An 18,036-nucleotide genomic window follows, 5' to 3' on the forward strand; every position below is an offset into this window, starting at 1 on the left:
TCTTCTGAAAAGATATGATATTCAAGTGGTTCCAACAGGTACGAAAGAGTTCATGACGGAAAGTATTCCTCTCACTCACCCAGCCCCTTTGTCTCTACTTCACCTCCAGGAAGGTAACTGATGTTGTCATCTTCTTATGAAGCAGAGCAACATGCTTAGATATAAATCCAGAAGAACTAAAGGCATGTGCAGGTGACCACAGTAAAGGAGATGGCGCCAGAAAGGGCTATTTTCCAAGCAGCATCTTAATCCTTTTCCTCCTTGCCCCTTAAGGCAAAAAGCCTCCAGGCTCTCAGAGCTCTGTTTTATCTTGAACTTGCAGAGCATTCTGCATGAGCCTTCCATGAGCCTTCGTTTTTCAATAGTGAGACATTTTTTTTTTTTCTTTTCTTTTTTTTTTTTTTTTTTGAGATGGAGCTTCACTCTTGTTGCCCAGGCTGGAGTGCAGTGGTGCAATCTCAGCTCACTGCAACCTCTACCTTCCAGGTTCAAGTGACTCTCCTGCCTCAGCCTCCTGAGTAGCTGGGATTACAGGCATGCGCCATCATGCCTGGCTAATTTTTGTATTTTTTAGTAGAGACGGGGTTTCACCATGTTGGTCAGGCTGGTCTTAAACTCCTGACCTTAGGTGATCCACCCGTCTTGGCCTCCCAAAGTGCTGGGATTACAGGCATGAGCCACCATGCCCGGCTGTGAATCAATTTTTTAAGACTCCCAAAATAAGTAAATTAGGTTAAAAAGCAGACTTAAAAAGATGTGGGCTGAGCAGGGTGGTGCACACCTAGTGATCCCAGCACTTTAGCACTTTGGGAGGCCAAGACAGGAGAATCACTTGAGGCCAGGAGTTCGAGGCTGCAGTGAGCTAAGATCATGCCACTGCACTCCACCTGGGCGACAAAGCAAAACCCTGTCTCTAAAAAACAAAACAAAAAATAAAAGGTTTGGCTGGGCGTGGTGGCTCAAGCCTGTAATCCCAGCACTTTGGGAGGCCGAGACGGGCGGATCACGAGGTCAGGAGATCGAGACTATCCTGGCTAACATGGTGAAACCCTGTCTCTACTAAGAAATACAAAAAACTAGCCGGGCGAGATGGCAGGCGCCTGTAGTCCCAGCTACTTGGGAGGCTCTGGCGTAAACCCCGGAGGCAGAGCTTGCAGTGAGCTGAGATCTGGCCACTGCACTCCAGCCTGGGCGACAGAGCCAGACGCCGTCTCAAAAAAATAAATAAATAAATAAAAGGTGTGATGAAAACAATGCCTAACACATAGTAGACAATAAATAAGTAGCTGCTGAATGTCAGTGTGGCTCTACAGTCTGACACGCCTGGGTTTGAATGTTGACTGCTACTTACACGGGAGAGGGGGTATCACTTCACTCCTTTGTTAAATAAATAAAGTATGTAATCTCAGCACTTTGGGAGGCCAAGATGGGCAGATCACCTGAGGTCAGGGGTTTGAGACCAGCCTGGCCAACACAGTGAAACTCCATCTCTACTAATACAAAAATTAGCCGGGCGAGGTGGTGCATACCTATAATCCAGCTATTCGGGAGGCTGAAGCAGGAGAATCACTTGAACCCGGGAGGCAGAGGTTGCAGTGAGCCAAGATCACACCACTGCTCTCCAAAGTAGGTAACACAGTGAGACTTCATCTCAAAAAATAATAATAATAATAAAATAAATAAATAAATAAAAAGTGATACTCAAGCCTTTGTTAAATGGGAATAAAACCACATCCTCAGGCCAGGTGCGTGGCTCACGCCTGTAATCCCAGCACTTTGGGAGGCCAAGGTGGGCAGATCATGGTCAGGAGATCGAGACCATCCTGGCTAACACAGTGAAACCCCGTCTCTACTAAATACACAAAAAAATTAGCCGGGCATGGTGGTGGGCGCCTGTAGTCCCAGCTACTTGGGAGGCTGAGGCAGGAGAATGGTGTGAGCCTGGGAGGCAGAACTTACAGTGAGCTGAGATCACACCACTGCACTCCAGCCTGGGTGACAAAGCAAGACTCTGTCTCAAAACAAAAACAAAAGCCACATCCTCCCACAGCTGCTGCTATCTTACTGGACTTAAATGAGACAATACATGTAAAGAGGTTACATTTCCTGACATGCATTAAGTTCTGGGAAATGGCAGCTATCTTTATTTTTGTTGTGGGCCATTTGCAACCTCCTATGTGCTTTTGGTCACAGAGATTATTTAGAGACTTGGTTGCCCCTGAGGGCACCCAAGGCTGTCACTGCAACATCTCTAACCTTGCACCATGCTGGGATGAAGTGACAATCGGCCTGGGCTCCTGGCTGTCTTACAGCATCCTCTGTAACATCACTGAACCAATGTCAACTTCCTCTGAGTGGAGAAGAAAAATTCACACTCCAAAACTTGACATCAACAAAGAAATCTTGACAATCAGAGAGGGAAAAAAATCCAACTTTTCCATAATGAATACTAAATCATTTGTTTTCAAGTTCTTTCATGCTGTGTTCACACAGACAGTGTGTATTGCCAGTGTCCCATTATACCTTAACGCCAAAAAGAAAAGCATTCAAATGTTGATTCTTGAGGCATTATGTTTACTTATCACTGCCTGCAGCAAATACACATTTGAGTTCTCTGAAGACTGGTCCACTCCATCCATAAAATGCAAAAAGCCAAGACCAGTGGGGTCCTTCAACGTTACATTGTGAAAGGGACATCAAGGCTTGAGGGCCCCTCAGCTGCTGGGAAGAGTTGTGTGTGTTAGCCTGGAAACTTGAGCCCCAGACTTCCCATTGCAAACACCACCACAGGACGGGCCTCGCCTCCTCGTCATGGGTCCCGTGTCCAACCTGGAGTGTTTACAAGTAGCCATTTAGCGCCTTCCTTGGTGCTGTTTTTTTTTTTTCTTTTTGAGATGGAGTTTTGCTCTTACTGCCCAGGTTGGAGTGCAATGGGGCAATCTCGGCTCACCGCAACCTCCGCCTCCAGGTTCAAGTGATTCTCCTGCCTCCCAGGTTCAAGTGACTCTCCCGCCTCAGCCTCCTGAGTAGCTGGGATTACAGGCATGCGCCACCATGCCTGGCTAATTCTTATATTTTTTAGTAGAGACAGGGTTTCACTATGTTGGTCAGGCTGGTCATGAACTCCTGACCTCAGGTGATCCACCCACCTTGGCCTCCCAAAGTGCTGGGATTACAGGCATGAGCCATCATGCCCGCCTGCCTCAGCCTCCCAAGTAGCTGGGATTGTAAGTGCACTCCACCATGCCTAGCTAATTTTAAGTAGAGAGGGGGTTTCTCCATGTTGGTCAGGCTAGTCTCGAACTCCTGACCTCAGGTGATCTGCCCACTGCAGTCTCCCAAAGAGCTGGGATTACAGGCGTGAGCCACCGCGCCCAGCCTTGGTGCTGTTTTTCCAGCCTGGGTATGTTTGTTGCTGCCCTTCCCATGAAGGAGAAGAGAAGAAATGGAAATTCTAATGCCTGTTTTCTTTGCTGGCTGCAATTTGAAATGGGAAAGTGCAATAACATTAGGTTTATTTATTTATTTTTATTATTATTTTTTTGAGACAGAGTCTCGGTCTGTCACCCGGATGTAGTTCGGTGGCACGATCTTTGCCTACTACAACCCCCGCCTCCCAGGTTCAAGCAATTTTCCTGCCTCAGCCTTCTGAGTAGCTGGGATTACAGGCATGTGCCACCACGCCTGCCTAATTTTTTGTATTTTTCATAAAGACGGGGTTTCGCCATATTGGCCAGACTGGTTTCGAACTCCTGACCTCGTGATCTGCCTGCCTTGGCCTCGGCCTCCCAAAGTGCTGGGATTACAGGCATGAGTCACCACGCCTGGCCAGGTATGTATGTATGTATGTATTTATTTATTTATCTAGAGACCGGAGTTTCGCTCTTGTTGCCCAGGCTGGAGTGCAATGGCACGATCTCAGCTTACCAAACCTCCGCCTCCCAGGTTCAAGTGATTCTCCTACCTCAGCCTCCAGAGTAGCTGGGATTACAGGCACCACCACACCCAGCTAATTTTGTATTTTTTGTAGAGACAGGGTTTCTCCAAGTTGGTCAGTCTGGTCTCGAACTCCCGACCTCAGGTGATCCATCCACCTCAGCTTCCCAAGGTGCTGGGATTACAGGCATGAGCCACCGTGCGAGTCCCAGGTTCATTTTTTAAAATGTCAGTGTTTAACATTTCCTCCATGTTAATGATGAAGGAAAAAAAAAAAATCTTACTCCGAAAAATGACTCTTTCATAGAACATCAGGGTTAGTTTCTGAGTGGCACGTTTTAAAAACATTTAATCAGTAATCTGAATATATGTCAACACCTTCTGGCGGTGTGCTATAAAATGTGAACCTTGTCAACAGCAACAGAAAAAGGTGACACACTTGGGACACAGAGCTTTTATGCTGACACACAATAATAATATAATTTTAAAATTTATCATCTGTTTAGCTGCAAACAACAACAATTAATCTTTTTGACAATTCATACAATGCTTTAAATAACACCTGAGCAGAAAAACAACACATTCTAATTTTTACTTTCATCGTCTTCCAGGGCTTTATAGCTACAAATGCGTATAAAGCCACACACAATAAATTTTGTGATTGGGATTAAAATGTTAGCAAAAAATATTTCCCTTGTCACCGCATGCCCCTCCTTGCCTCAGTTAATAAAATTACTTAACACGAGAACTGGAAGTGAGAGCAAGTCCCAGTGGAAATGTGGGCCTCTAAGGGTTCATTTCTGTCACGTCAAATGACATTTTATTCCCAAATCATTTAACCTATGACTTTGCATAACTACTTATAGCTTGAACGTAATTCTGATGGGGACCCAGAAATGACACTGATCCCTCAACCAGAAACTCCATCAAGGCACAGCAATACTGAGCCCATCTGATTTAACAATCAAAAAAAAAAAAAAAAAAAACAGGAGTCGGGCACTCCTAGGGAGGCTGAGGTAGGAGAACTGCTTGAACCTGAGAGGCGGAGGTTGCAGTGAGTCAAGATCGCGCCACTGCACTCTGCACCCCAGCCTGAGAGACAGAATAAGACGGCATCTCAAACAAAAGCAAAAACAAAACAAACAAACAAAAAAATCCCAGCGTGGCAAAACGTCTTCAAAACGTTCAGAAGCATGAAACATATACGTGTTGCAAAGATTTGTTTCATGTGTCCTGTGAGGCTTCCTGAGATTTAGTATTAGGCCACATTAACAACCTTAATTAATCTCTTTCCCATTACACATGAAACCAAATGCACATTCCCAAATATACCTGTTGACCCAGTGCCCTGCTGCCCTGGTGCTTTAAAAGCCTGTGGACAGGCCGGGTGGGGTGGCTCACACCTGTAATCCCAGCACTTTGGGAGGCTGAGGCAGGTGAATCACTTGAGGTCAGGAGCTTGAGACCAGCCTGGCCAACATGGTGAAACCCCATCTCTACCAAAAAATAGAAAAATTAGCTGGGTATGGTGGCGGGGACCTGTACTCCCAGCTACTTGAGAGGCTGGGACACAAGATCTGCTTGAACCCAGGAGGCAGAGGTTGCAGTGCACCAAGATCAAGCCACTGCACAACAGAGTGAGACCCTGTCTCCAAAAAAAAAAGGCTGGCCACGGGGGCTCATGCCTGTAATCCCAGCACTTTGGAAGCCGAGGCGGGAGGATCACTCAGCCTGGCCAGCTACTCAGTAGGCCGAATGGGGAGAATCGCTTGAACCTGGGAGGCAGAGGTGCGGAGGTTACAGTGAGCCAAGATCACGCCACTGCACTCCAGCCTGAGTAACAGAAAGAGAGAGACCCTGTCTCAAAAAAAGTAAAATAAAAAAAAAAAGCCTGTGGAATAAAGCAGAGCCAACATCAGCACGAAAGAAGACACAAGTGAGAGTGAGTAAATCAAAAGCTAGTGACATTTGCAGATAAAACTACAGGAGGATTGTTGCAAATAACAGTAACCCCACTGTCTGCAAACCACTTTACAATTACCCTTGCAAGATTATACCCATTTTACAGATGAGGAAAGCAGAGTGCTGCAATTCAGGGGCTCTCCCAATCCAAATCTACATCCCATGTGTGTGTGTTTTTTTTTTTTTGAGACGGAGTCTCGCTCTGTCGCCCAAACCGAAGTGCAGTGGCTGGATCTCAGCTCACTGCAAGCTCCGCCTTTCGGGTTCACACCATTCTCCTGCCTCAGCCTCCCGAGTAGCTGGGACTATAGGCGCCCGCCACCTCGTCCGGCTAGTTTTTTGTATTTTTTAGTAGAGACGGGGTTTCACCGGGTTAGCCAGGATGGTCTCGATCTCCTGACCTTGTGATCCACCCGTCTCGGCCTCCCAAAGAGCTGGGATTACAGGCTTGAGCCACCGCGCCTGGCCTATCCCATGTGTTTTGTAATGTCACACACCCCAAACATCAACTAAGACCCCAAAATAATACAGAAGCTAAGAGGGCTTGGCCAAATGCATAAGGGCATTACAGGACAACGGCTGTGGTTTGGAAAAGTAGTAGCAGCAGAAATACATAGAAAAAGATGAGCTCTGTTGAAACAGAGAAGACAGGGTCAAAAGCGGCAGTATGTTACAATATACAACTGTACATTTGTAGAAAAAAATAGAGACTTAAGCTGTCTACAGATACTTCCTTATCTTCTCATCTTTCATCTTTTTCTTTTTAAATTTAATTTGTGTGGGTTTTTTTGTTGTTGCTGTTGTTTTGTTTTGGTAGAGATGGGGTCTTACTATGTTGCCCAGGCTGGTCTTTTAACTCCTGGCCTCAAGCAATCCCCCTGCCTTAGCCTCCCAAAGTGCTAAGATTTTAGGCACAAGCTACCATGCCCAGCCTCATACTTTTTTCCCCTTCTTTCCCAAGTCTAGGTCTCCTAGGATGTAATCAAATCGACTTTTTACCATGTGCCATGTGTCTTATGTATTGAGACTTGAATCGTAGATTTAAATTTCAATAACTTTTACTAACAATCTTTGTTTCAGGACCATGTGCAGTGGCTCATGTCTATAACCCCTGCACTTTGGAAGGATTGCTGGAGCCCAGGAGTTTGAGACCAGCCTAGGTAACACAGGGAGACCCTGTCTCTACAAAAAAAAAAACAATAAAAATTAGCTGGGTGTGGTGGCACATGCCTATGGTCCCAGCTATTCAGGAGGCTGAGGTGGGAGGATCTCTTGGGCCTGGAAGGTTGAGGCTGCAGTGAGCCATGATCATGCCACTGCACTCCAGCCTAGGCAACAGAGTAAGACTTGGTTGAAAAAAAAAAAAATCTCTGACATGGTTTTGGTGTCAGACTTCTATACATCCCATAACTTTGTCCACACATTTATTAGCAAAAAATTATAGAACCATGTCTGGAAAAGACTTGCCAAAGGAGAGCTTGCTATTCTACATGGAAAGTCAAACTTTCTTTAGTGGCCACTCCGACTTAAGGACCATCACTATAAATTCCAATGTGAGAGTCTCAGCAAAAACTGTGTAAAGGCTTTCTTTGTTCTTTGTTACTGTTGGGGCTCAGAACACGATATCCCCAATACACATCTTGTCCTACTGAGTACTATAAACTGAAAGAAATCCAGAAAACTGCAGAAGCAGGAAGGTCACCCTCTGACCTTCTCCCTCCTCTCCTGACGACCCTCATGTAACAGGTGTCCTGCCCCGTACCCAGAGAAAAGAAATGTCACGCCGGGGATGGTAGCTCATTCCTGTAATCCTAGCACTTTGGGAGGCCAAGGTGGGGGATCATCTGAGGTCAAGAGTTCAAGACCAGCCTGGCCAACATGGTGAAACCCCCTCTCTACTGAAAACACAAAAATTAGCCGGGCATGGTGGCATGTGCTTGTAATCCCAGCTACTTGGGAGGCTGAGGCAGGAGAATCTCTTGAACTCGGGAGGCGGAGATTGCAGTGACTCTAGATCACGCCACTGCACTCCAGCCTGAGTGACAGAGGGAGACTCCGTCTCAAAAAAAAAAAAAAAAAAAAAAAAAAAAGTCACACAGGAACACCAAGAAGAATCTGAACAAATAAGCCTTGCTAAGTTTATGACACTAGATGAAACCCTTTTGGTCTCTCATCGTATTTCTGCATGACTGTCCATGAAAACACGCTTTTCCCTGGGTCTTTGAGGCTTCGTTTCAGAAGGCACCTGTGTCACATAAAACTTGTATTAAATACATTTGTGTGCTTTGCTCTTGTTAACCTGTGTTTTGTTAGAGGGGTGTCAGCCATGAACTCTGTAAGGGGTATGGAGAAATATTTTCCTACTTATAAAAGGAACCGATCCTCCAGCAGAAAGCGACCCAGTGACAGGTTCCTCCATGACCCAGCTCTGAAGAGCTTCTTGGGAAGCTTCTTTGAAACGGTAGCAGGAACTTTTAAATATGGATACTTTATTTTTAAAGTTAGAATTCTGGAATGGAGCCCAGTGAAGGGATTCGTGGCCTACCCAAGCCATACCGCTCTCGCGGTGGGATGGATGAGGAACCTGAGGCCAAGGACTTCGTGAACATGCTGAGGTCTGTTGAGGCCCCCACGATGGTTAACCACTTTCCTATCCCTACAGGACAGAAAAACCACTTCCCCACTGAGGAGTTCTTTCCCCCAACTTCCAAAAGGAAAAAAATTCCCCCTACTTAATCAACTGATACGCAAACTTCCTTGTAACTTATTATTTAGGTCTAAGGTCTGAAACAGAACTACCCAGCCAGTGGGGAAAGCACTGATGTCCAGGGCACATGCGCAAGAGAGCAACTCTTAAAACGTGTTTAATTACAGGGAGCCCCTCACAGCATGGAGCCAGGACACACAGCTCTCAGAAAGCAATTTTCCATTTAGACGTGCTCCTCGGCTAATTAACGAAGCAAGCGGGCCAGCAGTCTGGACAAGGAGACAAGGAGCACCCCACATGTTACAACACAGGTAAAGGTATGTGTGAGCCGGAATGGAGATGGAACCTGCTGGAACCAAATGTGAAAAACAGCCATTTATAGCGGTGGCCCTGATGGATGGGTAAGTGCCTGACTGGTGAATGACATGCTGCCCTCTCACTTCGAGGCTGAAACATGGAGGAAACACTCTGGCCATCTGCTGTGTCTGCGGAGGTCCCCAACACAGACTTGGGGAAGGAAAATGCATGCTTTGGTTGCAGCTGTAGCACACACATGTGCACAGCGAATGTGTGTGCGCTCTGGGCTCTGCCAGGTTTGCAGGCTTGACCCTCCATGACTGACGTTTTTCTCCAATTGTTCTATCAGATTCCCCAGGTTTTTATAGGAATTGGTTTGTGTAGGGGGTGCAGGACACACAAGAGAGGGAGGATGCAGAGCAGCCACCGATTTTCAAACGAGCCCAATTCTACCGTGACCACCGAAATGCCTCACAGATGAAGGAAAGAGACTCCGGTGCCTTGATGGAGGTTTGCGCCAGCCATAAATCCTGCTTCGCTTCCTTCCATTTACAGTTTATTGCATTAACATTTCTTTTGTGCCGGCTGCTGCTGGGAACCTATTGTAAATTTGGGCAATTACGACTTTTGTTCCATCTGTCCCTCCCCTCCTCAGTACTGTAACTTCAAAGGTGGCCAATTCAGTAGGGGCCAGCTCTGTCTCTTAAATCCAACCTGAAATACATGTTAGAAATCACAGGCTCCGAGTGAAAGGCAGCAGAATAAATCAGAAAGATGCTGCTCCAGCCTTCTGAGAAGTCTTAAAATACTCTTTCTTAAACCTCCTGCACAATGCTCCCAAGTCAAAGCCTGGATAGGTATCTTAGTGCCTCCTTGTCCAAATCCCCCTTAAAGTAGATGTATGAGTCATTACTGAACCATGTCAAACAGGCAGTGTGCCCCCAAATACTGGGGATTCCACCAGCCCTGCCTGTGCTTGGGTTTCAGTGGTACTTAAAATAATCTCTCCTAATGTATCTGCATAAACCAGAGCGGGTCACATCACTGCTGCTGTGGGGATGAGGCAGCCTGAGGAAATCCCAGGATGCTGGTGAAGGCCCCACAGCAGATAAGGAGGGTGTGCACCCAGCTGGAAGGCTTGATGGATAATACCGAGCTGCCTCCATTCCTGATAAGCTGTCACTTGCTACAGGGAAGAGAGAAAGAGAAAGCCTGTGTTCCCAGGTGTGCTGGTGACTAAGGGCAGGAGGATGTTGCACTGGTCAGTTTTATTCTCAACAGTTTCCTAAGAACCTACTTCGTGCTTTGGTGAGTGCTGGACTCTGGTAGATACAAAGATGAAGAAGGATAATCCCTGTCTCAAGAAACTTAAAACCTAATAGAGGAGACAGAGCTAATGATAATGAATATAAGATGCTTCATAATTAGTTTCATCACATAGGCACAAAACGCTGTATATCCCAGTTCCTCAAAATGTTAAACATAGAGTTGCCCAGCAATTCCACTCCTAGATATATACCCAACAAAAATGAAAATGTGTGTCCAACCAAAAACTTGCACACAAATGTTCATAGTGGAATTATAATGGCCAAAAAGTGGATATCCCCCCCCAAAATATCCATCATTGGAATGGACAATGGGGTATATTCCTACAATTGAACACTACTGGGCCAGAAAAATGAATGAAGTACTAATACATGGTACAAAATGGACAAACCTTGAAAACATTATGCAGAGTGAAGGAAGCCAGAGATAAAAGGGCATATTTATATAGTTCCATTTATAGGAAATGTCCCAAACAGACAAATCTATAGATTCAGAAAGTAGATTCGTGGTTGTCAGGAGAAAGGAAGAGGGGTGCATAGGGAGTGAACCCCAATGGATATGGGGTTGCTTTTAGGGTAAGGAAAATGTTCTGGAATTAGATAGTGATGATCATTGTACAACTTTGTGAACAGACTGAAAACCACTGAGGTGTGTCCTTTAAAAATGTGAACTTCATGAGAGTTGGACTACGTCTCAATAAAGTGATGATTTTTAAATGCAACGGGAGGTTAGTGTGGGGAGTAACTGTGCCTAAGGGCAGGGCTGGCACATATAATGCCTCTGCTGGCATTAAGCACAACTTGTGGATTCTAAGCACTTTCTTAAAATGAAAGAATGAGCGAAGAAAACAAGTCACTGGGTTTACTGTTGACTTCCAGACTATCATATCCATCCTGGCTATGAAGGATGGACACTGAGTTTCTATGTTCTGAAACTGTTATTACTTAGGCACAATCCACAGAAAGAGCAGTATGAAAACTCAGGGACTCGGAGCTCCGTGCAACGTGGCTTTCAGGATCCTAGAAACCCTCGCTCTGTGTTCCTGCCACCCTGGGCTGTTTCATCATGCCATGGGTCCCTCTGTATTTGTCCTTTGCACTGTGCATGATTTGGAGGCAGTGACTATGCCTTTTTTCTCTGTATCTCTAGAACCAGCAGCACATAGAAGGGACTTGCCAGGTGACTGTGGAAGAAGGGAGGAAGTCACTATTTGCTTATGAGGAATGTATAGTCTAAATTTCAAGCTTTCTCATTTCTCCATTTTCTTATCAGGTACAGTGATTACACTAAAAATACGCTGGTATTCTAGTGCTGGTTTTTTTGTTTTTTAGGTCAAAATGGGTCATATAGTGGCAATTTCATATGGCTCAATCTAACACAAAGTCACTAGAAAGAATGTCTTTTGGGTCCCATTTCGTTACACAGAATGGTTTTTAAACTTCGGTCCCTGAAGATCCTTTGGAGAGCACCAAGAGAGAGGTAAGGGGGAGTGAATTTGATCCCCAACTGTCCCTTCTCCCCCAAATTTTTAGAGTTTCTATGTAAGAGTCAGTTTGAACAAAAGACTTGTGTCTAAAAATTAGTTCATAACTAATTTATTTATAGAATTTATTTATACCTCTAGATCAACTTAGATATTCATTAAGAAAATATCCCCAAAACATGTTCTTTAGATCAAGGAAATAAAAAGTAATGCTTAAGCTTTTTGCTTTCAGTTCACTGGCAAGCCACAGTGCTTACACATTTTTATGCTGTCTACCATCAGTGCATCTAGGGAGGGGCATCTATGGATGAGGCTACCATGTGGGAAATTCTTGAGTGGGCAGTGAGAGAGGGTGAGCAACTCAAAGCAAGTAATCCAAGAGTTAATCAGGAGAGACACTCAATCCAGAAAGTGCTCATTAACCCAAGCCTTTCTGCATAGTGTCCCTACCACCCTGCTGCCTCTAACTAAACAAAACACAGTAGGTCTCAGTGTGAGAGAGCGCTTTTGTTCACATAGGAGGCTGACAGCTATTTGCAATGAGGGGTTTTTGTTTGTTTGTTTGTTATTCAAATAACTCTTTCCCCCTGAGGAAACTGAAAGGGAAAATGTCAGAAGTATGTGATTAATGATTTTTAAAAATAGATGGGATCTCCTGGTTGAATTGAAAAGTAGGTATTGAAAAGAATCCATTTCTAAATGGTAGATTTTCATATGTAAGTTTGATATTAATTCTTTCAAAAGAGTTGTGCCTGTGAGTCAGATAAATGACAGGAAGGTCTGTCTAAATACCAGCATCCTCGGAAGGGCAGCTGTTCAGAAACATTCTCAAATCATGAAGATAAATAGAACCGGAACACTGATGATTCCATCAACTGATGGTGAGGGAAGCATCCAATTCTATCTTAACCTCCAAGCTGTGCAGTATTACGGTGCTTCCTAAAATACTTTTAAACAAATACACAAAATGCCCATGTTGCTGGGGATGGGGGAAGTTGGTGATTGGGGTTGGGGGACACAGGGAAGAGAAGTAGAGAGGAAAAACATAACCAAAATCTACCTTCTTTTTTTAAGGTTTCTTTTAATCAGATCTTAAAGCAAAGACAGAAGCTGAAAACATTTAGAGTAAACAAACAGCAAAGAACTCTGAAAGCTTAGCCGACCAGAACCCTGGAAGGAGCCAGCCTGGTACTGCCAGGCATGACTGGCTTTGGTGGATTTAACAATAAAAAAGAAGATGGCGCCAAATGACCAAACTACATGCAACCTTCCCTTCCCGCAAGAAAGGTGGATAAAACTTTCCACTGGGGCTGGGGGAGGAGGCAGGGGACCAGTCCAGAGAGATAAAATGCTACTTAACACAACAATGTGGATAGCATTTAGGCCACATGCAAATTTCATCCACAGAGCTTGCAAATGGCATGCAATTTACTGCTCAGAGGATGTAACCTATTTGAGTCTAGAGAGCTAATTAATAAAAGTCTAAAAAGAATGCAGAGTTAATCGCCATCCATCTCCTGGGCTATTTCAACTTGGTTTTTTACAGTTGCTGTTAAACAAAATTCTAAATACTGTCATAGCAATCAGTTATTAGTTACCTTAACAAGATGCAAGTTGGTGTTGGTCAAAGTTAAATCCTTTAAAAAAAAAAAAATACTTGAAAAAGTTGAAGCTGCTCTTCTCTTTAGAGCATGTTCTGTGATGGATAAAAATGGTATCTATAAAGGTTTCAAGTCAGGTCACATTTAGAAAGTAATAGTAAATAACAGTAACTGGTAAAACACAGACCTAGGTCTTACTTGCAATTGCTCAAGTTGAAACAATTGAATACAGTCTTCAAAAACCATACTCTCATTTACAGATATGATTGGGCACATGGGATTTCAATCATGCTCCTTCATTGCTGAGAATCATGAAATTAAAATGGTAGTAATTTTTACCTCTCTCTTTTCTCTTGCCTTTTTCTTCCTTTAAGCATGCCTGCACTAGGTAATTTTTGCTTTTCACTGATAACGAGAAGTTAAAGCCAGATTATTTTCTTCGGGATGACCTGTCAGTGATTGCAAGAATATAGTTCAAAACATCCTGCAACTGGTATATATGCAGCCCACCCTAAATCCTGTCTCCCCTGCAGCTTGCTGAAGGAAAGTGTGACGCCTCTCCATTCTGACCTGGTATGTATGCTTCTGGAATCCTGAAGCTGAGAATGAACTATATCCGCTTTGCAGTAATGAGGCTTAAAATGTGAAAGATTCTATAAGAGATTTTTGAGTGGATAAGATACTTGATGAATTTATATGAAGGTACTGGGACCCCAGATTCCAGTCACAGTGTACTTACTAAGGACTCCCAGATTCCAGTCAGAGTGTACTTACTAAGGACGGGAAGGGTGATGCTTGGGGTGTGAGGACAATTTTATGGAAAGTCCTTCCAAACCTGAGGGGGCAGACCTGGAAAATGCAAGTTTCACCTTGGCCTCAGTCCCAAAGGTGCATCTGTACCACTGACTTTTGTCAGGATGAATGATGGTGCTGAGTAATTTCAGGAAAGCAACTCATCTGCCCAAATATGATATGACTGCCAAAATATTCAGAATAATGTAGCTTAGCACTTCCTTCAATGTAATTTTACTTTCTGACTTCACAAATAAGGAAGAAGTTGTCTTTTGGCCACTTTAGCTTTTGCACTGGCTTTAATTCCCAGGAACGGCCACTGTCAGATCCTCCGTTCCATGCAGGAGCTGGAAGAGATGTAAGGAACGTATTTCTTCTCTCTTTCTTCATGTCACCACCTTCTCATTTCCAGTTCACTTGCTATTCTTAAAGAGTAATGCCAAGTTTGTACACTAAAACAAAAAGAATTGGACTAAAGAAAAGCCAAATAAGTAATATAATTAGTAAATATGCTAATTCAGATTAAAATATAAATCTTTAAAAAGTTCAACTTGTTATATGTAAAATTATTTTAATGACATATTGGAGAAAAATCTGGCATTATGCTGGCCAAGAAGGCAATACATTTAAGGCAATCTTACAAAGTATATGAAATCACAGACTGTAATATCCTGCAACTATTTTAATTTTAAAAGCTCAGTTTACAAATATATACTAATATTTTTCTCACATTTAATCACTCCCCCACTGTTTTAGCATAAGAGATAAAATAACCTAAAATGGCCCCCTAAAACACACACAGCAAGTCTGTTACACAGATCTGGAAACCAAAAAAAATGAAGGAAGGAATTTTCAATAATCTGAAACAGAGTAGCAAAAAATGTGTGTGGTTTCTAGGTTTTCACTACTAATAAAAATTTTTCCTGGGAAAATTTTACTTTAAAGCAACTCTAAATGAAAATGCATATAATTAAGGGAAAGGCCATTGCTTCAAACAGATTGACTGTCTTTAACAAGTTTCTCTCTTTCTAGCTACTCAGATATGCTATATTTCCTAATTATCACCTTTTAAGGGCCATCTGGGCCCATTCCTCCCCATCAGGGGGCAATTCCATTTGCATTGTTCCTGGGCTTAGTCATGATCAAGTAGTCTGGTGGTAAAGTTCATTAGAAATTAGAACAGAAGCATTCAACCCAACACAGTAAACCAAGTATCTGATACTCAGGCACCCGTAGGAGAGATGATAAGCATGTCAGACATATTCTCACATAACTAACAAGTCTTCAATGTGCATTTTATCCAACTGCTTAAAGAAACATTCAGCCTGGTCCCTGACCAGGTATGTAATGAAGATTTGATTAAGTCTTCTCACACTGCAAAACATTTCTCAATTAAGGCAACATAAGTATAGTCCCTTATGTCTTTTGGTTCAAAAGTCTATTAAAAACCCTTTAATGGTTCCCTCATTTAGCCTACCATTCACAAGCAGTATACTACTTCCTTCCTGTAGAGAACACACAAGAATTATCCTAATCGTATTTTCTGTGAAAGAAACGCACATTACAGGAAAAAGCGGATCCAGCCCTCAGTCCGATGCTGACTAGCTATGGGTACCTTCTGTCCTCACCAAGAGATCATCCTATAGATTCACAAGCTCTTTACAAACCTGTGTGTGTGCCAAAGGCATGCCTGACCCATGGGTACGCTAGATAGTTCAGGCAGCTGCTCTTCCGCAGAGTTGACTGTAAAAGGTATGGCTAATTCAAGGCAGGCATATAAAAGGTTTCCCGCTTCATACCTCATAAGGTCTGATACATAAAACCCAGGAAATCGTTACCTGCCTCATCTTGCAATTTCTGAGCCTGGCTTGCAAAGGCCATCTTAATCCGCAACACCAGCCTATTGAGATTGAGGAGGAAGGAGTGCTCCATGCTGAGACCCACAGCCTCTTGGAGCTACACCTTAGTCTTGCAAATGAAGACAGCTGCAGTGGGCCCTAATCTATGCAAGGCAGGTGTAGCCCCAGGGCTCTCTGCAAGTGACCCTTGGAGCTATTAGGGCTGGGAAGTTAAGAAGTTACAGTTATAAAAAGAACTATTTCATAGCCTCTCATTATCGAGGTTACTAAGCTTTCTAAAGGAACAATGGCTTATTTCCTCCCATTTGCCTTGATATCCTCCCCTGACCTTCTGAAATTCCCTATTTAGACAGTTCCTAATTCTGACCCCAGCTGGGACACTTTAAATTGGTGGCATAGCTCGTCCCCAACTGATGCTATTCGTTCAATGCTATGTTGAAAATGTGATTGTCGTCAAGTTTTCCATTTTAAAAACCTATCCTAAAATCCACTATCCAGACAGAAGTGGAGATTTCAGGAGAAAGTAATGCTTCTGTAAGCATCCCAAGATTCAATAATGCATATAAATGACACTTTAGTACTGCTTAGTAAATGAATCTACAGCAAAACATTGCACCACTGAAACTGAGCCAACAACAATTAACTCAAAAAGCAGTCACAGAGTCTCTCTCTCTCTCTCTCTCTCTCTCTCTCTCTCTCTCTCTCTCTCTCTCGCTCTCGCTCTCTCTCTCTGTCTCTCTATTGAAACAAATACTTCTATGTCTGAGGCCAGCTTCTGGCCTAGAGTGTCCCCCAAAGTACTGTGGAAACAGAACTCCAAAGATGTTTCTCCTCTAGGAGGAAATGGCTGCGTCACTGTGTTACCAGCAAGGCCACCAAATGCTCAGAGGGGAGGCGGTGCTGATGCTGGGCTGAGCCCGTGAGTTGAGCACTAGGAGCTGCCGGCTCCTGTGAGTCAGGCCTATGTAATCTGGGAGCGCAGTTTGGAATGGAGCAGCTATATATGCTCTGGAAGAACTCAGAGCATGTAGCCTGGATTGAAAGAAGGTCTCCTCCCAGGGCTCTCACCCTTTTCTTAGCTCAGAGTGTCCCTGAAACAGCTCCACATAAATTCCTGAGAACTGCCACACTGTCTTCTCCAGCGTAGCACAAAAGAGAATAAAGGGGGAAATTTGGTCCTGGAGTCAAAGGTGGGCTCTGAATCTGTTTGACTGTATAGCAGGAATCACAGCACTCTTATCACAGGGATGCAGAAGAAAAACGTCTACGAGATTCTTTTTCTTTTTTTGAAACAGGGTCTTGTTCTGTCACCCAGGCTGGAGTGCAATGGCTCTATCTCCGCTCACTGCAACCTCCGTCTCCTGGGTTCAAGCGATTCTCGTTCCTCAGCCACCCAAGTAACAGGGATTACAGGCGCACACCAACAAACCCAGCTAATTTTTGTATTTTTAGTAGAAGTGGGGTTTCACCCTGTTGGCCAGGCTGGTCTCGAACTCCTGACCTCAAGTGATCCACCCACCTCGGCCTCCCAAAGTGCTAGGATTACAGGCCTCTAATCCTAAGATTAGAGGCGCCTGGCCTCTAAGAGGTTCTTGACAGAGAAGGAGTCAGCAAACCTTAAGGCCATCCTCTTATCCACTGGAAATAAACCCCTCACACCACCACCATCTAAAGGAGTGAAGTTTTGCTCAGATGATGCTTAAATTATATCGGTTTCAGTAGAGGAGGTTGCTGAAACCCAAAATCATTGTATGTGATTATAGTGAAACTTTGTCATTCAAGTTCGTTTTTTTTTAAGTTAGATTTTAAGCGTACTTTAAAAATCTGGGAGCGGATATATTACTTCTGAAATAAAGATTATAAATATGTTTAAACATTGTCTTTTCTTGAAAAATTATTTTAATTTTTTAGTAGTTCTACTGTATTTTTTTCCATCCTTCACTTTTGGAATACACATAATAGGCTTTTCCCCTCCTTCAATTTTTGTAGAACTGTTGAGTTTTCATAAAAGTGTAAAGTTTGAAACAAGTACGGAAAGCTTGTAAATGTACCAGAAATGCTGTGCTATACTTC

The 18,036-nt window shown here is 43.7% G+C and overlaps 1 protein-coding gene and 1 long non-coding RNA gene across 4 annotated transcripts in view; one reads left to right on the forward strand and one right to left on the reverse strand.

Annotated features, from left to right (window-relative positions):
* The window catches only part of CLYBL (citrate lyase beta like), a 317,902-nt gene that overhangs the window by 215,177 nt on the left and 84,689 nt on the right, over nucleotides 1–18,036 (reverse strand). The window lies entirely within an intron of this gene.
* LOC104666441 lies at nucleotides 12,177–13,044 on the forward strand. Its single transcript, XR_748554.1, has 2 exons — nucleotides 12,177–12,592; nucleotides 12,786–13,044. It is a non-coding gene; the product is annotated as an uncharacterized LOC104666441 (long non-coding RNA).

This window comes from Rhinopithecus roxellana, chromosome 18 (genome assembly GCF_007565055.1).
Source record: "Rhinopithecus roxellana isolate Shanxi Qingling chromosome 18, ASM756505v1, whole genome shotgun sequence".
In the NCBI taxonomy this organism is placed as follows: Eukaryota; Metazoa; Chordata; class Mammalia; order Primates; family Cercopithecidae; genus Rhinopithecus; species Rhinopithecus roxellana.